This window comes from Canis lupus, chromosome 34, assembly GCF_011100685.1.
Source record: "Canis lupus familiaris isolate Mischka breed German Shepherd chromosome 34, alternate assembly UU_Cfam_GSD_1.0, whole genome shotgun sequence".
Classification (NCBI taxonomy): domain Eukaryota; kingdom Metazoa; phylum Chordata; class Mammalia; order Carnivora; family Canidae; genus Canis; species Canis lupus.
In genome coordinates this window covers 1,979,945-2,003,858 of record NC_049255.1, presented here as the reverse complement: position 1 = coordinate 2,003,858, position 23,914 = coordinate 1,979,945, and the positions used below count along the sequence as shown (strand labels likewise).

General features: G+C 35.5%; 1 long non-coding RNA gene across 1 annotated transcript; it reads right to left on the bottom strand.

The window, feature by feature from the left end:
• Positions 1-222: 222 nt before the first annotated feature.
• Positions 223-15,808, bottom strand: LOC111093916. The gene is made up of 2 exons (XR_005383486.1): positions 15,670-15,808; positions 223-610 (listed from the first exon to the last, which is right to left on the bottom strand). It is a non-coding gene; the product is annotated as an uncharacterized LOC111093916 (long non-coding RNA).
• Between the last annotated feature and the right edge of the window lie 8,106 nt (positions 15,809-23,914).

Genomic DNA, 23,914 nt, shown 5'->3' with positions numbered 1-23,914 from the left:
GACTCCTATGATATGAATGCTATTACATTTGATGGAGTTACAGAGTTCCTTAAGTCTTTTCTCATGTTGTATAATTCTTCTTTCTTTTTTTCAGCTTCATTATTTTTCATTATTTTGTCTTCTAGGACATTAATTTGTTCCTTTGTTTTTCCCAGCCTGCCATTCATTGTATCTAGCCTATTTCCAGTCTCATTTATTGCATTGTTTATCTCTGATTGATTCTTTTTTTTTTTTTTTTACTTCTTTTTTCTCTGTGGTAAGGGACTCCCTGATGTCTTCTATTCTTTTCTCAAGCCCAGTGAGTATCTTCATGATTGTTCTTTAAATTTTCCATCAGGAATGTTATTTATGTCTGCTTTGCTTAGATCTCCAACCATGGCCTTATCTTGTTCTATCACATGAAATAAATTCCTATGCCTTAGCATTTTGTCTAAATCTTTCCTTTTTCATCTGTTTTAGAAAGGCCAGTGTGTCTTCTGATCCTGAAAATAATGGCCTTATGAATAAGTCATGTAGTGCTCAGAGCCTGGGGCTCCTAGGAGTGTCTGTGGTGTGTGCTGCATGGGCTCTGCTGCTGTATTTTGGCTGCTCTGTTCCTTAGGCCAGTTGTCTGCAGAGACAAACATAGTGATAAAGAAAAAAGGTCAAAAGTAGCAAACAAACAAACAAACAAACAAACAAGTCCTTAACTTACAAGGGGAAACCCATAAGGCTAGCTGGAGATTTCTCAATTGAAAGTTGGTAAGACAGAAGGAAGTGACATGATATATCAAAGTGTTGAATAGGAGAAATCTGCCAAGAGTATTAAATCCAGCAAGGTTATCATTCAGAATAGAAAAAGAGTTAAAGAGTTTCCCAGATAAACAAAAACTACAGGAGTTTGTGACCACTAAAACACCCCTGGGTGGCTCAGTGGCTTAAATGTCTACCTTCAACTCAGGTCATGCTCCTGGAGTCCAAGGATCAGACCCACATCAGGCTCCCTGCTCAGTGCCCCTCACCCTACTCATGCTCCCTTTCTCTCAAATAAATAAATAAAATCTTTATTTAAAAAATGTTAAAGGGTACTCTGAGTGCAAAGGAGAGACCAAAGGTGATAAAGAGAAGAAAGGATGAGAGAAAATCTCCAGAAACAATAATAAAACAAGTAATAAAATGGCAATTAATACATATCTACCAAGAATTACTTTGAAAGTAAATGGACTAAATGCTTAAATCAAAAGACATAGGGTGTCAGAATCAATTAAAAAAAAGAAACAATAACCCTCTGTATGCTGCCTACACAAGACTCATTTTAGACCTAAAGACACCATCAGACTGAAAGTGAGGGGACAAAGAAACACTTATCACACAAATGGATGTCAAAAGAAAGTGAGGTAGCAATATTTTATATCAGACAAACTAGACTTTTTTGTTCTTGTGTTGTTTTTATCTTACTTTGGTATCATGGTAGTACTGGCCTCAGGGAATGATTTTGAGTGTTTCTTCTATTCTATTATTTATAATATTTTGATAAAGATTATCATTAATTATTTTATTTTAATATTTGGCAGAATATACCACTGAAACCACATGATCTTGGGCTTTTCTGTGCAGGGAAATTTTTGATTCCTAATTCAACTTTCATTCCTTTTATTGGTCTAAGATTTCCTATTTCTTGTATTCAAAATTCATGATTCAATCTTGGTAACTTGTACATTTTTAAGATTATCTGGGTTTTCTTTTAAGTTATCTGATTTGTTAGTATATGATTTTTTATGGTAATCTATTATCACAATATGTATTTCTGCCGTTAACTGTTGTATTGTTTTCTATTCCATTACTCATTTTGGTTTTTAAGTCTTTCCTTTTTTTTTTTTTTTTAGTTATGTAGTTAAAGCATTACCAGTTTTGTTTATTATTTTTTTTGGGGGGGGGAACTGGTTATTACTTTCAATGTTATATTATTATTTTTTTCTGGTATCTATATTATTTCTGATTTTTCTTTGTTATTTTCTTCCTCTAGTAAATTTCAGCTAAGTTTCTTCTTTTTCTAGTTCCTTGTGGTGTAATGTTGTTTATTCAAACTTTTTTTCTTGACAGAAGCATTTAGAGCATTAAAAAAGCTTCATATTAACACTATTAATTTTTTTATTTTTTAATTTTATTTTTAAATTTAGTTGAGAAAGTAAGAGAGTGCATAGAGGGAGATGGAAAAGCAGACTTCCTGCTGAGCAGAGAACCCTATGGTGTTGGACAAGATCATGACCTTAGCTGAAGGCGGACATCCAACTGACTAAGTCACCCAGGTACCCTAAAACTTTTAATTTTTTAGATACAGAACTTTTAGATAAAAGGCAAATACCATATCAAAAGGACTCTATTTTACAATCTGAAAAGGTCATTATTAGCTTTGTATAAGTAAGAAGGAGAATACAACAGTTAATTTTTTTAAGTTCACTAATTATAATTTGCTTTCAAACTTTAGTAGACAAGGATTAATTATCTAATTATGAAATGACAATACAACATAAACCCTTCTATGTTTTCCCTAATACAGAATATTTTAATGTACCAATCTTTTTTTAAGTGGACTCAGGAGAAACATAGTCTTTAAAACTGTGATTCTCATCTCACATGATGCATGCATGCATGTACATACACTAAAGTGAGAATAATATTTCAGAAAGCTTACTTTTAATCACTTCACACTGGATATAACCATTTACACATGTTACACATTCACTGATATTTGAAAGATTACTTTAACATCTAAAGCCAGTTTATGTTTTTATCATATTTATACTTCTCAAATACAATGAAACTTAAAGTTTTGGCTAAGTATTGACAAATTGACCTTAATAATTAATTTAAAACTTCTTCTCCTCTAATCCCTAGAGTTTTACTGCCTATACACACACACATCAGCCTACTATTTCAAAAGTTAAAAGAAAAATCTCTGTCATAAATATATCTGAATCTTTTTATAGAAAATGAATAAAAATTACTATATTTAAAGGTGAAGTACTTTAATTAGAAAGATAAATTATAATATTGACATGATTATTTGGAAGAAAGCAAACACAATTATATTTATTTTATAAAATTAATTTTGTTGTGTTCTTGTTCTTTTAATATAAGTGGAGAACATATGTATATTTTTAAATTTTCTTTAGTAAAATTTAAATAAAAATTAATATTGCTTGATCTCAGAGAGTTAAGCAAACATTCAGAAAGGTTATTATTAGCACATGGGAGAGAAAAAAGAGTAAAGATTCACTTTGTTTCTTTTTGACTAAATCAAACTTAAGTAAATTTTGCAATAGCTAATTTTAAATTTATACTTTAGAAGACAATCCAAATGACAGATCAAACAATAATGCACCCAATCTATGTTTTTGCCAACAAAATGTTAAGAGGGACATTGCAAACATAGAAGAATGTATGCAAACATAGAAGAATCTGGTGGGTATTTTCTTGCTATAATTATGGAAGTATTATGTATATGTATAAATAAATGATAAATGGGTAAATATATAAGTCTTCTAGTCAGAGATTATACCATGTGTGATTACAATAATTTTTTATTCATTGAGACTTGTTTATTACACTTAGTGAAATACATTTTATATTCAAGAATATGGTATATTTTTCTTCAAAGTCAGTTTCATTATTTAAAATTTTTCTTAATCTATTTAATAGTAGTGATCCAAACTGATTGATTTTTTTTTTTTTTTTTAGATCGGAAGATTGGGGAATTCACTCCCCATTTTAGTACCTGTTCAGAAATAAAATGCCAGGTGCAATTTAGGACATGAAATTTTAATGATGCAACCGAAAATCAGAAAGTTATATTCCCATGTAAGGCCCCAGTGGTAACATAACAGCTGAAAGTAGCAGCAATTTTGGCTCTAGTTAAGCTCGGGATGTATCACCCCATAAGCAAAATTATTTTATGAAAATCTCTACTCTAAGCCCTAAAGATAAGCCTAGGTAGAAATACTTTTCAATATACAGCTGTTACTACATCAAGATGATCTTTCTGAAAATGAGTTTGACTAGCTTACTCGATGGAAGTCCTAATGATCTATTTCTTTAGAATATACAAAAATCTTCAATTGTTCTATTCAAAACTTGTAATGGAAAATTCCATAGTGTATTGGATAAATATTAATGTCTCAAGTTATGTGAGACTATCTGCTGCCTGGCTTTTCATAAAATTGCTAGATTTCATCTTAAAATATAATCACTTTTTAACCTCTGTAGAATAACATGTCACTTTGAGCTACAGTTGCTACACTCCATAAATGATACTAAAGCAATACTGGGAAATCTTTCCTAATTAGACAGACTTCTATAAAAATAATTTTCAATGTGCAATGTGAGATGCCTGTTCAGGAGTCCATATATCAAATTAATAATGTTCATGCTTTTGGCTTGTTTAGAGAATGTTCCTCAGGAAATGGAACAACATGGAAGCCTCTCCTAGGTACCAACACATCTTTTCATAGACCTGTCTGCTCAAACATAACTGAATTGATCTTGAGTAGACTCAGAAGAGAAAGTTTTCTAGAAGTATATTATCTATTTTACAGAATTACTTATATCTTGCATTTTGTTCATCTTCCTTCTGTATAAAGGACTATACATCTCCAGAAAGTCAGGAAGAAGAGAAATATATTTTTCTACAAATATAACCTGTAAGGAAGTGAATATGTCCTTAAACCAAAAATTTGATTAGAATTAAAATGCTTTAGAGCATGATGCTAGTTTATATTCTGCTATTTATATAATGAGAAGATTTTGTTCCATACTACCAAATAAATTGAGAGAGCATATGGTTTTCCTACGGTGTTCTCTAACTCTGGTCCAAAGATACCTGACCCCACCGTTGATGTTGAGTTTGACCAAGTACCTTCCTTCAGTCGATGGAATGTCATTGCATAGGGTATGAACCTAGGCTTTAAATGAATTCACCTGGTTTGGCTTGCCTCTTATCTTCCAGTGAATCTTTCAGAGAATAAAATTCCCAGGCAGTCAGAATTCTGTGGTAAGTAGGCATAATAATGGTCCCTCACAGACATCTACTTCCTAAATCCCAAAATGTAGATATGTTATATGACCACAGGGACTTTGCAGATGTAATTAAGCTAAGCAGCTTGAGATGGGAAGCTAATCTGGTGTTATCTGGGTAGACCCAATCTAATCACAATGGTTTTCATAAGGAGAAAGCAGAATAGTCAGAGAGAGAAAAGGAAGATGGGGTAGTAGTTGCAGAGGTTGGAGAGATGCAAGAAATTCAGGGAGGAGGTCATTAGTCAAGGCATGTGGGTGAACTTTGTAAATCAGAATAAGCCAGAAAATGTTCTTGCTCAGAGGATGCAGAAAGAATGCAGCCCTGTCAAACCTGCAGTTTGGGGCTTCTAACCCCTAGGACCATAAGGTAATACATTTGCGTTGTTTAAAGCCAGCAAGTTTGTGAAAATTTTTTAAAGCAGCAAAAGGAAACTAATACAATACCTCTGAACACATAAGACACAAACCTGAACCCAACTGACGGCCTGGGTCCCACCAGGCAGCTTTTGGTCTACAACAGAGCCAACTTAGATGTGCTATAGAAGTTTGTGGAACAGATACTCTTTCTCTCTTTGCCTGTTTCTCTCTCTCTCTCTCTCTCTCTCTCTCTCTCTCCCTCCTGCAAGATAATTACATATTTTTATTTTTATGTTTTAACTAAAATAGGATTATAGACAGATGGATACATAGATTCTGTTTTGAACTTGCTGTTATTACTGAAGACCATATTCTGTACATAGTTTCATATCTGCTTATACAGCTATATTTATTCTTTTAAATGGCTCTGCATTATTAAGTACTATAGTTTGTTTATTTAGTAGCCAGATGAGGAATAAAAGTCAGCTTAACTGTCCTTACAATACAGAAAGAAAATATGTATTTTTAGCAAACTGGTAAATGTTATAGTGAGGAAAGATGCATTAGAAATTGTTTGGAATTTGTTAAATACGCATGAATGTTAATTTATGCTGAATTATCCACCATGCATCTGGCCTGAATGACAGGAATTAAAATTTAGATGATGAATCATACTGAATTGAGAATTATATGCAGCTTTTAAAAATTTATTTAACTGATCAGTCTGAACTTTCTCCTGTACTTATAGAAATAGAGAAATAGACCTTTAAATGTTGGGAAAAAAGATTCCTTTTGTATTTCATGTTACCTTATTCTATGTTAAGTTAAAAATATTGTAAAAATTTTAGATTTTGAATTTCTTTGAAAATACAGACTATATGTCAATAGAGACTATATATCATATGTATTTAGTTAATTAAAGACAGTGCACATAATTTCTACAGAAGACAATTGCATAATTATTTATTATCAATGGAAGATTATAATTAATCTTTCAAATCCTCAGTTATGGTTTTTTGCCCAAATCATAGAACAAAAAAGATTAGCACACATTTAAAATTCAGAACAATACTCAATCTTTTGCTAATCAGTTAATATTTTGCTTGTGAAGTGAATAGAAAAATAGCTGAGTACCTTGCTAATATTATGTCACTAAAAAAAAAAAAAACATAAAATAGGGGCTTTGATTTAGCAGCTTAGCAATAATTTAATTATCTTCTTGAGGAAGAGGACTATGTCCATGTTGATCTACCTGACTTGTAATTGGAGATGAGTGGTTAGTAATATGTCATGCAAAGTGTGCAAAGGTAGACTCTCCATACAGATGTGTCTTCACTGTGTGTTCCTAATTGCTAATGGAGGGAGAAGTTCATCCTGGGGGTCAGCTCTTTTTGCATATTGGTGATGTAACTTCCTCCCTAGCACAAGCTTTCAAGGTTGTTCTGTCCTTAGCTCCAGTTCAGTGATAAGGCTTCCCTGTAACCACATCACCAGATGTCCAGCAGCCATTCCTTTGGTTTAGCAAATAGCATAGGGATGACATTCACCCTGGATAGTATGGAAGTATCAAGTGATATCTTGACATGCCAAAAAACGTCTGAGCTATTGCAAAAGTTGTGTAAGATCTTGGCAGATATTGATGGGATGGGAGGATTAACAGGTATTGGATCTGGGTACACGTACTGGGAGATTATCCTTCAAGTAGAAACTGTCAGAGGTGGACTAGGACTCCGTGTACCCTTTACTGCAAAAACAGTGGTGCTTGCATGGGCCAATTGCGAGATCCACTTACTCTGTCTTCTCTGGGAAAGAACTCTGTTATGAGTCCATTGGGGCTTTTATAACAAATATCACAGACTGATAACTTAAAAGCAACAGAAATCTATTTTACACAGTTCTGGATGTTGAGATTCCCAAGACCATGGAAACAGCATGGTCAGGTTCTGGTGAAAGCTCTCTTCCAGTTTGCTGACTGCCAACTTCTCACTGTGTTCTCACATGATGGGAGTGGCTTGCATAGTACCATTTTGGTACTGCTTTCTGGGAAGAGCTCCCATGCTTAGGACTTGCCATCTATTAAATTCCCCTTCTTCCTCAACTCTCTCAGTCCACTCTCCAAAGCTGTACCAGAGCTACTCCACCCCTCTGTATCCACCCCTCATTTGCCAAAAATGATTTTGTTCCTGCTCTTTTCTGATGGAATTTGATGTTCTAATTATTGGCAATTTTGAAACAAATGACTTTTTTCCCAGAGGGGGAAAGGGCTTCAACTATAGACACACCCAGAAGGAGTGGACATAATATGGGCTTGCCATTCTTCTAATGAAGTAAGGAACAAACAAGAAATGTCAGTTGATCACTAATTTTCTGTCACATTTAACAGTATGTGTGAATGACATAAAGAGATATTTGCTAGCAACTTCCTGAGTTGCTATCATTGAAATTCATAAAATGAAATTTGGTGGAGATTAGCACTTTATCAGTTCAATTTTGACTAGGAAGGCCATCCACCAAGCAAAAATCTCCAAGTTCTACAGCATATGATCACTGAGGTCAGAAAGTTGTAATTTCATAGGTTTGAATGAAGGATATTTGTGATTTCCTATCTTGATTACGTATATTAATTGCTGTGCTTTTATTTTCTTTTAGTAGAAAATATTAACTCCTTTATTATTACAAATGTTTACATAATATTCAATGTATTATCCTACATCAGCGTCAGTTGAACATAGTCTTATGAATGGATGCAACTAGAATAGCATACAACTTGCTATCAATATAGCTATAGGAAAATATTTTGGTAGTATTTAGAAATATTAGAAATCATTTTAAACAGGCTATCTCTGTATTATTTAAGTTAATATTTATTGAATTCATTTGATGTTTAAATTATTATGCATTTTAATATTTTGAATGAAATTGCTAACTTGGAATTTATATAATTTCCTAGCAGTGCCACTACTGAAACTTGCTTATTCTGCTTGTCTCCAGTTCTTTGTTATTGCTTAATCCTTCTGCTCTGGAAAGTGAAATATGTTCCCCATGGAGGTTTTCGCTCTCCAAAAATGTAAAAAAAAATTGACAGCTCTCCAATGAAGATTAAATTAGAATAACAGCCCACAAAAGGAAAAAAAATACAGCCATATAAGCACATAATTGTTCATCAGAACCTAGAACTTGTGAGACAATGACTTGTTTCCAGGCAATTATGTCATTGCCTGGTATGCCTCAGATATTGCTGTTCAGGCATCATCAAGGGGCGAATCTGAGGCTATAAACTCCTCCCTGAAATGTGTAATTATCAATGAAAGCATGCACCCAGCAGTTACTCTGCATTGTTTCTCTGAGGTTACTGAAATAGCCACAAACAGCTAAAAATGGCTACCTAAGACTGGAAATCCAGGAAAAAGAGATTTCCATGAACTTGTTAGTTTTTTGTTGTTGCTAATGAGTTTCAACTCATTGCTGCTAATGAGTTTTAATGCTTGTACCAACTAGCAACAAACTGAATCAATGAAACAGGCTCCCATTTAGCTGGAGGAAATGTAATTAACCGTGATGATTTATAATAGTAATAACTGAAATAATTAATAATAAAGTAATCTTAATATTTTAGGCATTTGTATTTGTGTATTACTGGGTTTCTGTCTTCCGTCAGCATTTTGATTACCAGGGTAAATATAGGGAGTATTTCAATTATGTACAATTGAGTCAACCACAAAACTATGATTAGAGTGATTTTCCCTTCATCAATATGGTGCACTAATTTAAATTTGATAGAAAAAGGAAGCAATGTGTATAATATATGAAAGAAAATAAAATATACACGCATTTTTCTCTTGAATTTCTAAGCATTGGAAGGCATGTTTCATGAAATGTAGGTCATATATACATATTTTATGACACCACAATTACTGATACATAGAAGAAAATCAACCAAATGATAATAGCATATTAATGTTCTATTTTACAAATTCAGAATGATTTCTAATGAATTTTGCTATTCAATAGTCCAATTTTCTTTCACAGGTAGATAACTAGTGATTATATATGGGCTCAAGTATGTTAGCTTCCTTAAGAAATTACCTGCTTTAGAGGGAAATTCCTTGCTTTAATTATCTTAATTTCTGGATGGCAAAGGAATATTGCCATATAGGTAGTATAAGTTAACAAGGAAATTACATTTTAAGACTATAACTTTTAAGGCACAGTTTTTTATTAAAAGAATGATGTATTTTTTGAAAGTAGAATTTTTATATAATTTACGTATTTTCCAATATAATACAAGTACTTGTAAATAACAAATTAAATGTCATGACCTAGTTTACATTCTTGTGATATATTGATTTTTATGTTTTCTCCTGGCAAGACATCAAGCTTAGCTCTGTGGTTTTGTGTACCTGGGAAATGACACACTCTTAGAAAAGTTGTGATCATCTCAGCTAAATTGCCAGAATGAAAGCAATCCATGTTCAAATGCAAAACATGGCCAATTACATGAATTCATCTGTCATAAAATGCTTCAAAAAAGTTTTCCAAAAAACCTGAGCTATTTCTGTCCTAATTCTAAGTGTTCTTATTATTGTATAAATGCCAGGAAGGCAAGCATCTATTCTGTTACTCTTGGAAGTAATAAGAGTAGACTGAGGTCTCCTATAAAACCCCTGATTAAGTCCTTACCTTATCTGTCTTCATTGGTTATTGAATATGTTCAATTTCACTGTGAATTGAAATGGTAACATAACAAGACAAAAATGAATTTACCTAAGTGTGTTTCCCAGACACAAGAGTTCTGGTTCTATACTTTCAGTATTTTTAATTAATAAAGTGATGCTAAACAGTGGGAATTCCTTGGGGTGCCTTGGTGCACAGTCTTGAGGTCCTGTCCTGCTCCCTCTACTGTTTTCTGAACCACCAAGATCTCCACTTCAAATTCCCTTGGACTATGACAATAGGACAGATTATATAAAACACTGTGAAATAGTTATACTCACATTCAACTATAAACACATGATAATTACAGATCAATTACTTATAAGATTAAGATAATAAGAACCACAAAATTAATGATTCAATTGTTTTGAGTCACTTGGAGAATAGAAAAGACTACACAGAATCATTTTCTTAGCTGTCCAATTTTTCTCTTTAGGACAACAGGGTCAGAGAAAAAGATGGGACTGTGGAAGTATAACTTTGAAGTAATGACTGATTTGAGGTGTTTTAACCCATGTTTTGGGTTAAGACAGGCTGTTCTCATATTTTGCTTAAGGAGTTCCCACTTTATTGACTTGAACCTACTTCATTCACCTTTTGGAGTGAATAGAAATAGAGAATTGTGATACAAATTTTTATTGACAGATCCTCATAGGTATGAGCGAGGGTGCTCATGTGTTTCATCATATCATCTCTTGCAATTTCTTTTCCATTATTATTAGGTTTAAACTTCTCAAATTTCCTCTGTCTTCAGTGCTAGCTAATGGATTTTCCATATTTGGTCCTGATATTTCACATCCTATCTAAAAACTAGTGAAAGGAATCTGAGAAAGATAAAAGAGAAAAATATTCCCCTTTCCCCTGCAGAAAATTCAGTACTATTCTGCATCCTAATATAAATTCTCACAAACTTGTGAAATGAGAACACTCACCAAAGTCAGGGCAGAATTTTGGAAAAAATGTCTAACATTCTTGCTGTTGTTAAATTGTCTCAGAGAAGTTATTTGTACAAAGATGTCCTTTAGGGAACTTGAACTTCAGTGAATGATATTATGGATTGGGACCTATAACTCCTAAACATTTGCACTTTAGATGCTGGTTTTTAAAAGCTTAAACGATTCTGTAGTTGTGTAATGACAAACTAAGAGCTTTGCAACGCCCGTCTTTTCTGGGTATCCAGGGGTATGAATAAATACAAAATCTCTTAAATTCCTCATTCATTCACACAGTGGAGACTTTTGTCCTCAAATAAATTAGTAATGATCTTTTTTAAGTATTAACTTAGATAAGCTTGTTGAATTTCCCAATACTACTAAACTCTTCTAAGTATCAAATTTGTTTTTACTTGATCTACTATAATGTATGCATAGTAATTACATATGTAACACAATATGTATGATATATGATATATATGGTGCACATGTACTCAGATATATATATTTAATTACAGGGTATTGAGTTGCCATCTACCCAATCCACATCTGTCAATATCAGGCCCAGTTGTTGATATTAATTTTCCCCAATTTTGGTTAACATATACAAGTAGTTCTGTACTAGTGGTATTTTTGCACCCCCCCCCCCCAGCACATTTATCAATATCTGGAGACATTTTTTTGCTGATTAGATTTGGAAGGGGAAGCTGTTCCTTGCACCTAGTGAGTAGAAGAAGCTAGGGACGCTGCTACACCATCCTATAATGCACAGGACAGCCCTTACAACCAAAAATTACATGGCCCCAAATTTCAACAACATTGAGGTTGAGAAACCCTCATATAACTGCTAAATGAATAACAAATAATATATATTAAGATGTAAGGAATTAAGAACTTAATATATTAGTTTATTGAACCAAAATCTAAGTAACTACCATTATAGTTCATGCAGTCCTGAAGTCCCAATTTTTATGTTACCAGTAGATAAAACTACTTATTTTTAGAAAAGCAAGGTGTTAAGGTCCTACAATTTGGAATCATGTCAAAATTTAGGCTCATGTCAAAGTTTCACTTACTATACGTACGACCCTTGGACAATTAATTACTAAATAGCACATGCTGAATTAGTCAGCTTGGGCTGCTGTAACAAAACACCATAGACTGAGTGGCTTAAATGACAAAAATATATTAATCACAGTTCTGGAGGATGGAAAGGCCATGGTCAAGGTGCTGGCTGATTCAGTTCCTGGTGAGGACCCTCCTCCTCCTGGCTGGATGGATGCCTTCTTGTTGGGTTTTCATATGGCAGACAGATCATCTTTCTTTCATCTGTTCTATAAGACCACTAGTCCTATTCTTGAGGGCATCACCCTTACGAACTAATTACTTATTAAAGGCCCCATATTTAAATGCAATTACATTTGGAGTGAGGGCCTCCACATATGAATTTTGGGAACACATTATTCAGGCCATAGCATACGCCTTAGTTTACTCATCTAAAAAACATTCATACTAATATTTACATGTTAGAATTATTGTGGTATTAAATCATTTAGAATTTATAAAGTTTGTATGGTAGTAGCTGTCACACATTATACATTATATAAATACTATCATTGTATGTTTGAATATTGAATTTTACAATTAAGGGTTTTCCAAATATGTGAGGGTTTAATATGCAGATCATTTTCAGGATGAGAAAGCATTTTACTAATATAAAAAAGCATTTATTTTAATTTGAGAGCATTTCATATTAATAGTATTTTGTTTTTGAATGATACTTTCACCTTCTTGTCTAATATTTTAAACACTCTTATAAGTGAAAAGATTTAAAATCTACTATCTCTCAAGCAAGAGCTTCCAAATCATTATACCAAATGAGTACTTTCAATCTATCAAAGAAGGGTCAAAAATATTTTTATGTTGCTTATATTCAATAATCAATCATATTCTGCAGAATGGTGCTGTTGACTTCAATTTTAATTGATTTTTGAGATAAATGATAAAAAATGAGTATTCTATAAGGAAAAGTATAAGGACATTTACTAATGTAAGATATGAATAAAGTTTAAAGGATAGAATTGTTTCTGTTTGTGATTTTTAAACTTCTTAGTCATTAAGCATGCAAAGTTAATATATAGTTTTTATATATAAAAGTACTTATGAAATTTGAACATTGTATAATGTACGTTAGAAATATGCCAGCTAAGTAAGGCTTATATTGAATTTTCTCTTGCTTCTTCTTCAGACATTTTATCTAATGTTTCTATACCCTATACACACTTGTGATGATGTGACCCATTTTCATGCCTTGGAGTTCCATATACACTCTGAAAAAATCCCAAAATGTTATCTGTACTTCAGAACTCTACTTCATCTACACTCCAATCATTAGATAATTTCTGAACTAAATTTGCATCTAGGTTTGGCAAGATCATCCTTAAGTCTACTCTTGAAAATCTAAATGCAAAAATAAAATAAAATATTTAGTAGAAATAAATACCTGCATCTCTTACTCTGCATAATGCCTAGTGTGAACTGCTTGCAACCAGTGAATATTACTTCTGAGACCTTGATTCATAAGTTTCTTTGGTAAATGAAGTTCAACACTGGTCACCATAAAGTCATGCAAAGTAGGACTGCTCATGACATAATGAATCTTTGGAGTAATGTTCCCCTGCCCTCTACTCTCACAATAGAGGCTCGTGCAACTCATTTCCCAGTTGAGGAAGGGTGTTAGTGAGTTTTGACAGAGGTTTCCTCCCTATCATTCCATATAAAAAATTAAATATACAAGTTTCCCTACAGCAATGTGTAAACTCAAATTTAATAATGAGTAAATTATCTTTCAATTTTGCATTTATTTCTAGATCAAATGCTTAAATTTAAAAGTGTCTTAAAATCCCGAGTGAAATTTTGCCATATGGAAAAATATTCTTGTTTTGTTAACACTTTTAATTTTAAAAACTGTTATTTTAATGAATTTCATCAAAGCCCACTCCTCAGATAAACTTGAAGTGTGTGTGTGTGTTAAGTTCAAAAGAAGTATAGATTAAACTTCAATTTACATAATACTCGACTAAATTAAAAAAAAAAAAAACGGCATTCATTTGGTGAATAGAACTTCCTCTCTATGGTCTTTCTCCCAGAAAATGTTAATCACAGTCAAACCGTGAGATAAATATTAGAAAAACAAATTGAGGGGCATTTTATAAAATGTCAGATCAGTGTTCCTCAAAGTTGTCAAGAACAGCAAGGAAAAGGAAAGTTTAGAAAAAGTTACAGAGCAGAGGAGGCTAAGGAGACATGATGCGTAAATGTAAAGTGTTATCCTGGATTGGATCCTGAAACACAAAAAGGGCACGAGGGAAGAGAGAATGAAATCTGAATTGACTATGGAAGTTAGCAAATAAGAGTATACCAGTTGCTTACTTAGTCTTGACAAATGCATCATACCGATGTAAGTTAACAATAGGGGAATCCAGGTGTGGTGCCTATGGGAACTCTCTGTACTCCATTTACAACTTCCCTGTGAATCTAAATTTAATTAATTTATTTTTTTTTAATTTTTTTATGATAGTCACACACAGAGAGAGAGAGAGAGAGAGAGAGGCAGAGACACAGGCAGAGGGAGAAGCAGGCTCCATGCACCGGGAGCCCGACGTGGGATTCGATCCCAGGTCTCCAGGATTGCGCCCTGGGCCAAAGGCAGGCGCCAAACCGCTGCGCCACCCAGGGATCCCTAAATTTAATTTATTTTTAAAAGATTGTATTTATTTGTTTGTTCATGAGAGACACAGAGACAGGCAGAGACATAGGCAGAGGGAGAAGCAGGTTCCCTGCCGGGAGCCCGATGTGGGACCCGATTCCAGGACTCCAGGATCAGCCCTGGGTTAAAGGCAGGTGCTAAACCGCTGGGCCACACAGGCGTCCCTCTACATTTATTTTAAAATAGAACTTATTTGCCTAAAATATAGCATTCAGCAAAAGGTCAACAGATTACACAAATGGAGTTGTAAGCAAAACTTGCCATTTCAAATAATTGATTTCTTTATATCTTTAATCATTTGGTAGGATAGAAATTTAAAGCATAGTGACATTTATGAGAAAGGCCAAAAAAAATGTTTTTTTTTTTCTGTTAATTAAAAGAGGGCCATAGGAAAACAAAAGTTACAATTAAATTTAGAATTTGGGAGAGTATAGCTGTCTCTATAGTGGCAAAAGAGCCGTCCGTCTTTCCTTCTGGAGATGCTTACGAACTAAATGAAACTAATGAGCAGAAGATAGTGTGAATAGCTATTCTGCATTTTACTTTCACGTAATTTACTTTGTCCAGATCCCTAGAAGAATTTGTATCAGTCCAACTAGATTCTAATTACATGCTCAAGTCAGCACAACCGAGGTCTCTACAAGATGAAACCGTTTGGAATTGTTTCTCGAGTCCCGCTAAGCGTGTCCCCACTCCTGAGTCAGCACCCTGCGGGGCGCACCCGGCTACCGCCGTCGAGGGGCGCGGAGGGCTGCGAACGGCCGCGGCGAGTCCGTGCGGGCTCGAGTGAAGCACACAGGCGCGCGCATGCGCCCTGCGTCATCCGGCAAGTACGGACCGTACCTGGAACGTTTCGATGCAAGAGTAGAGCTGCATTTGCCGCAGGAGAACAGGTACTTCCCACCCAGGAGAAATCACCTTTAAAAGAACCTTTAAAAGACCGATGGAGACCAGCGGCAGCGCCCTGAGGTCTGGAGGGAGCAGCCGCCTGCGGACAACGGGCTCGGCGCGGCCGGTCGGGACTGGGCGCCGGGCACCGGGCACCCCCGCCGCCGCCCTCCGGGCCGCACCGTCGCCCCGCGGACCACGGGGAGGACGTTGCCGCCAATTTGGGGCCCGAGCTGGGCGTCGCGGAGCCAGTGCGGGAGCCCCCGCGGGGGTCCCGGCCCTCGGGGGCCGCCGGGGCAGGGAGGCGGGAGCCGGGGAGGGGCAGCCCCGGAGCGGGGGAGCGGGGAGCGGGGGAGCGGGGAGCGGGGGAGGCGCCCTGCGCAGGCCGGGGCGAGCCTCGCGGCCGCGGGTGCTGAGCGCGGGGGGCCACGTGCAGGACGGGGAGGCCTCGTGCACCCGCGCCCCACGGCAGCGCCGAGACTCGGCCGGCTGCGGCGGGGCCCACCTCGGGGTCTGCCCGGGAGCCGCCGGCCCCCGCCGGCCCCCACCGGCCCCCACCGGCCCCCGCGCAGGGCAGGGACGACCCGCGGGGACCAAGCCCTGGCGACCCCCGGCGCCTGGGGTGGCTGCGCAGGCCGGCGTGACACTTCTGGTTTCACTGCGACAAACCATGACGATATTTTAAGAGTCTCAAACCTTGCTATTTGGGGATTATTAATTCAACAAAAATAGTAATTTACCTTGAGTAAGTCAAAGTCCTTAACTGAGTATCAAACGCCTGAACCTTGAATCCTGCACATACGAGAATGTGCTACGGCATCCGCCATCCGCCATCCGCCCTCCGGCAACTTTGTTTTGCACGTCGGTACTGTGGGTCATTGAGCACTGACCTTTAACGTCCTGGATTAGGAGCTCTAGAAAGCACAGAGACCTCTATCTCGCGTTATAAGCATCTTTGTAGCAAAAACGGATAACTGCTGCATATTTAATGTTTTATATTTAATCAAAAATTGCTTCTAGGTGATTTTCTGGAAATAAGATGTATACTTCTGCCCACATTCCATTTGTAAACATGCCGCTTACTGGGCCCATGGACAACATTTTGCACATTATAATTTGGACGAAATATTTAAGAACCATATTGCACTATTAGTTAAAAGAAAAGCAGCTTAGAGAATAAACTTTCTACAATTTATAGAATAGACTGACAATACCTGATCTTATTATTGATAGAGGAAATACTCTTTTGCATTATAAATTAATAGAACATGATCTGGAAAGGAATAGAAAAGTCTTCCTTCTGATTAAAATGGGCACTTTACTAATCACTATGTAGTATTGTCGTCCTAATACTTTTTATGCCAGTTTCCTTTTAGAAGCTATATTACACTCTTGATATATTTAGTTTGAAGAACTCTCCACATTCCCAACCATTTCCAAAAAAAAATTACGATAAGTGTGGGTGAGACAGAACTTTTCTGTAATCCGCCAGCTCAAACTATTTTTAGACTTTTTAGGTTGCTTGAAATTTTATACAGTGTATTGAGCATCTTCCCCAAAGTTTATTTTTCATATGCATGACTATTACTTTTGTGTGTGTGACATGTAAGCCAAACACTAAAATGCTTATAAAAATCTTTAAAAATGCAGGTGATTGGATTATTATAAAGTGAAAACTGATGGGCCCACCACCCAAAGAAAGAATAAAAAATGGGCAGAAACTTTCTTGAACCTTACTTCTTTTGGTTCTCTTCCCCAAATTTTAAGATAATCATTCACTGTATCATTTTCATTTATTTGTATTACCACCTAGGTATGTATTTCTTTTTTTTTTTTTTTTTTTGAGACCTTATTTATTTATGAGAGATGCAGAGAAAGAGGCAGAAGGAGAAGCAGGCTCCCTTTCGGGACCCTGATGTGGGACTTGATCCCAGGACCCCGGGATCACAACCTGAGCCAAAGGCAGATGCTCAACCACTGAGCCACCCAGGCTTCCCTAAGTATATATTTCTTAATATCCCTCCCTAAACTTTATGGTTTGATTTGTATACTTAAGAAATCTCTGATTAGTAAACCAGAAAACAGATGATACTGTTATTAATATATGAAAGTCTAAGTTATTTTGTCATAAAATAGAAGAAATGTTCACATTACAATGATCAGAAATGATTGAATTCCTGTTATTACATAATTATTGATCGGTTTAATGGAAGAATTAACCAATCCATGTAAAAGGGAAGACATGACTAATGATATGTAAATTAGCAAGAAATACTATCAAATTGTAATTATTTGTCATTAATGATTTATCTAAAGGAAACCCAAGATAACTAACTGATAAAGTTAGAACAATAATAGGAAAAAAATGATAAAGGCTTCAGAGAGCTCTCTGTAGTAGACTTTATTAGACTAAAATTACCTTCTTTTATTATATCATTCATAAACAATCAAAAATAGTTACTAAAATAGCATTTCAAAAGTAAAGCTATAGAATAATATGTAAAAATTGTGTATTACTTATGTATTGAAAATGTCACAAAATATATTTGGCCACATAAAAAAGACTAGATCAGATTGAGGTACATAAATATTTTGTCCTAATCTGGTTTAATCTGATATTATTTGGTTTAATCTGATATTTGTTTAATCTGATATTGAGAGTTATCTCTAAATCAATTTATAAAATCAATAATGAAAATTACAAAGCTAGCAGAATTTATTTGAAAATCTATTTAAAAGATCATCTAAATAAAAACACATATGAAGCTATGGCAATAAATATTCTGATAAAATAAGGAAATGAACATTTTGATAAAACATGTGCCTTTGTAAACAAAAAACTTAAATCAACTATATTTTCTTTAGATCTGATATTTGCTTTTAAAAGTTTAATCAATTTGTAATTTATTTTCTATGATATGAGTTGAGAAAAGCAAGGTACCTGACCTTGAGGTAGCTATCCAATGACCCTACTGGCATTTACTTTACTCTTCCCTCTATTGCGTTAGAATACCTCGAATTGAATTTCATTTTATAACTAAAATTTTATGTGAACACTTTTAATTTTGTGACATCGAACAGAATTTACAATTTTATATCATTACAAAGCTATTTTAAAGGGTTGCATGTGTGTATGATGCTATGCACAAGAAGGATGAATTGCAACAAGTATGGAGCATTGAGCATCAACAGGTTATACGGGGATGCAGAGAACATTTAAAGCATTATATTGGGTAGCGGATCAAACTAAAAATTAGAAAAATAAAATATGTCTTTTTCACTTTTTATGCTTTAGGCATCTTCATCAGGAGACACCATTGTCTTCCTCCTCTTCCTCCTCTTCCTTTTGTTTCTTCTCCTTCCTCTTTATAGATTGCTTGCATGGAGGGGCATTTTTTTTTTTTTTTGTCATTGCAAAAGTTGTACGTCCATTTCAGACTTTATATATTATTAATGTATTAATGTTTTTCTACTTTCAGTTATATTATGGAGTCACGTGATAAAGTTATTTTTAAGTGTTTAAAATGATTTTTAATAAAAGTGAGATGAACAACTTCAATATTTGCAGGGAGCGTAAAAATGAGGAAAAAATATTTAAGCTTATAGATAGATTTTTTTAATTTATTTTTTTATTGTCACAAAACCAGATAACATTTTCTGCTCCTCTCTGTCTGACAAGATAAATAACTGAATATCACATAGTATTTCCTGACATCCTTCCCAGGGCTCAAAGCTAGGGATGCTTATAATTACGGAACACTGAGAAACCACCCTGATGCAGAGGCCAGTGCTCAGCCCTGCAGCGAGGCCAGTAGCAGAAGGTGAGGAGGGGCAAGAAAGTAGCCGTTGAGAGGAGCACTTGATGTGTGCTCATGTCTCCTCCTTGTAGCTCTGGACCAACCTTGCCTTCTCACACTTGTATTATTAAAAAGAAATGTGGTTTTGGTTCAGCAATCCTGGGACAGGTGTGCATAAAGAGATGGGACCAGAGTTGTTATAAGAGAGAGTCTGCAATCTTGAGGCAGGGAACGTGGAGGATCAGGAAAGAGCTGATGTTACACTTCCGGCCCAAAGGCAACCTGAAAGCAGAACTCCTTCTTCTTCCCGATACCTCATGTTTTTTCCCTGATGGTTTTCACAACCGACTAGAGGTCCACCCACATCATGGATGGTCTTATGCATGACTCACATCTAAAGAAATGCCTTCACAACAAAATCCCCACTGGTGTTTGACCTGAAAGTGGATATCATGGTCTTGCAGATTGACACACAAAATTCACCACCATGGTGTGGCTGAGTGGGAGGTGACTGACCCATAGGATTTCTACCTATCCATCCTCAGCAACAATGACCCAAGGCAGTGCTGAGATTAGATCCTTCCTTCTTGTGTATTTGAACTGCCAGTTTACCTGATAACCCCGAGGGAATCTGAGCTCACGGGAAAACCATGCTAGTGTTCTGGCTACCATAACGGCCTCAAAGAGAAATAAACTCACCAAAAAAACTAATAATAGACAACATAGAAAAAAAAATGTAGCAGAGATAAAAATAAATCTTTTGCAAAGCACACAAACACCCTTAGAAAGTCATGAAATAGTGTTGTAAATAAAAAGTGGGAATCATTTGATAAAATGCTGAATCAAAGGGAAGTTCTAGAGTTCTAGGTAAGAACAATATCATGAGTGAAATAAAAACTTGGTAGACGAACTAAGTATCAGAATGGGTAGTTGAGGAGATTTAATTAAGCTGGAAGATGCCTTTGGGGAACTCTTTCAGAAGTCATAAAGAAGTGATAATGAGAGGAAGTGTATGCAGGTAAAGTTAAAAGACATGGCAGAGAGGAGGGCAGAAATAGGAGAGACAACACTTACTGCTGGACAGGAGCACTCACTTATCATAAAATTGGAGTCCCAAAAGTAGAGAAAAAAAATCTGAAGGAATATTTATCAAGAATTATTGAGAAAGAAAATGGAAGAATTCTAACTTAACAGCTGTAGGAATACTGAAGAGGATGGATAACAAATCCTACATGGGACAATCGATAGTGAGCTTCAGGAACATTAAAACATATACATTTCTAAAAAAAAAAAAAAATATATATATATATATATAATATATATATATAAATTTCTAGAGCCTTCCAGAGACCCATTATGAGCCAATAATCAGTTTTAATTTAGACTTTATAATAGTGATGCCAAATGGAGACAAACATCATTTAATATTTAGAGCAAATGAAGGGAAAAAAATCATGTGTTTGAATATATTTGACAATGTGTGTTCAAAGGATTTTTCTGTTTATACATTATTACAGAGAGAGTTATACAGACATAGTGTTTGATGAAAAAGAGAAACAAAGAGGTTGAGGCAGAGAAACCCAAGGGGCAGCAGTACATTCAAGCAGATAGAATTATAAAAGAGTTTCCACATAAATATCAAAGAGTATGTCTCTTGCCCTTTCCTCTAAGCAGCCACTTGAAAACGAAGCATCTAGGATAATTTTAGAGAGAAGGAAGGCTACTTAAATGCAACTCACTTTATAGAAAATTCCTTTTCTAATAGTGTATAATTTAGTACCCCAAAACAAATCTCTTTAAATTCAAAAGATGGAAAATATACAGAATGAAGTAATTTTGCAATAAACTTTAGAATACATTTCAAAACAGAAAAATCAATCATTTATAAAAGTTTTCACAAATATGATTGTCAGTAAATCACTGATGTACTTTTGCTGAGAGCTGGCGAATCCTGTGAGCAGATGACAGCTGCTAAAGGCAATTTTAGCCATCTTCCGGGTTGTTTTCATTGGAGTTTCAAGTTCATTTCACTCTTCTGCTCGCTTTCTTCAGCTGATAGCTATATCTTAATCCATATGACCTGAAGGGACTTCTCATATTCACTCTGCATTTGCAAAACTTCATTTTTGGCTCCTATGTCTACTCTTACACTGCTTGTATTATGCTGCTTTCCAATCAACTGTATTATTTTGCTTTCACATATTCATACATTGTATTGGCCAGCAAGATAAAAGATGATCTACTGGTTAGGGTGTGGAAATCTCACAATTTTTTCTGCACAGATACTGTACATTGTGCTTTGACCCCTGATCTAAGAACAAGTCTTTGCTTATCTATCAATATTTAGCTAATTGAAAATACAGATCATCCCAGGTCCCCAGCATCATGACTTCTATAGTGGCAGTTCAATAAATTTTTGAATTTAGCAAGAAAATTCCTCCCCACAACCCCTTCTTGGAACTGTTTGTATAACCTTGGAAATTTGAGGAAGAAATCATAGTTTTCAGCCAAAAAAGGAAAAATGTATACTGTTTATACTCATTCACTTCCTATACTTTCCATTCTTTTCTCTTTTCCCTAGATGATAAAAATAATAATAATAAATAAAAGAAGCCTTGATACTTTATATACATAAGTTACAATCAAGTTTCAGACATTGTTATTCTAGAAAAAAAAAGACATTTCAAGCAGCATTAATCATTAAATTTCAGACTCATTATATTTGATGACGCATTAGCACATAGACTAAAGACTTAGAGAGTTTGTCCTTAGGAAAATCAGTGGTGAACACTGAAACATACTGTTAAATGTTTTAACTTTTAACATACTGTTAAAATTATTATTATTATTATTATTTTAAAGATTGTATTTATTTATTCATGAGAGACAGAGAGAGAGAGAGAGGCAGAGACACAGGCAGAGGGAGAAGCAGGCTCCACGCAGGGAGCCCGATATGGGACTCGATCCTGGGACTCCAGGACCATGTCCTGGGCCGAAGGCAGGCACTAAACCACTGAGCCACCCAGAGATCCCAAATTATTTTTTTATTATGAAGTCGCAGAAGAGACAGGTTTTAAATTAATTAAAATAATTACATAAATCCACACTTACATGAAATGTTAGGCTACCAGTTGTCCAAAGGTAAAAAAGGAAAGGAAATTATTCTCAAAAGGTCATATAATTAATCTCATAAATATATTTACCCTGTTTCTCTGGATCCATTAAGATTTTCTCTGTTGTCATGAAGAATTTTAATACTACATACTTTTATTTTTTTGGTAGGAAAGCACTTAGGTATGAAACGAGTATGTTTCAGGGATAAATGGCAGATTTTTTACTCTGTTCTAGTAACGATTGTGTTCTGCAGCTGATATTTGCTAAACTTCTAAGAAGTGTCTAAGCGTGATGTACTTGCATTAAGACACAATTATTTTTTTTTAATTTTTATTTATTTATTTATGATAGTCACAGAGAGAGAGAGAGAGGCAGGGACACAGGCAGAGGGAGAAGCAGGCTCCATGCACCGGGAGCCCGACGTGGGATTCGATCCCGGGTCTCCAGGATCGCGCCCTGGGCCAAAGGCAGGCGCTAAACTGCTGCGCCACCCAGGGATCCCCAAGACACAATTATTATGTTATTTTGGGTGGTTCTAGAGAATAAAACACAAGTATCCACTGCTTTTCAAAAGTTTGTAATGTCATTTCACTTTTCCCAAAGACTTACTTGTACCTGTTGTCACTGATCGAAAGAAATCCAGAGAGGATATTTACTTTAATTTAAAAAGATGATAAGCAAAACTAATGGCCAGGGTTAGTTTTGCAGTGGGCACTCACAGAGGCAGAGGCAGAGCACATCCTGAGCAGGTGGAGTGGTGCCCCGCTGCTCTTACCAGGAAACCAGGCTCGGCATCTCCGTGTCCAGTCCCCAGAGCTTTGAACTGTGAGTGAGCATCTAGGCTTTATCTCTGTTTTGTTCATCTGTTAGCAAGATATGTCTTAAGGTATCAGAAAAGCCTAGAAGAGGTGATCTTTGGTATCTTGGAATGCTCGCAAATTTTTTTCCATATAAATTGATGGTAATTGCTCCTTTACTTGATGTCATTTTGGCCTGTTGAAGGTTTTGTAAGAACACTCCTTTTGGATAGTGGAAACCTGTCATTAAATGTAAAATCAAAACCTGAAAAGAAAATTGATTTTTTTCTTTGATGTTCCTCAGATTCAAATGTAGTGGCCCAAGATATTTCAGAAAGGAGGTGTTGAAGGGAGTGGCTAAAACACGGAAAAATTTTAAAATCAATAAATCCCCAGATTCTATGACGGTCTCTGCTGTGTCCCCTTCCCAATACAGTGAAAGCAGAAGGTTGAACTTATTAGAAGGTAAACCAAATCTCTCTGGAGTAAGGG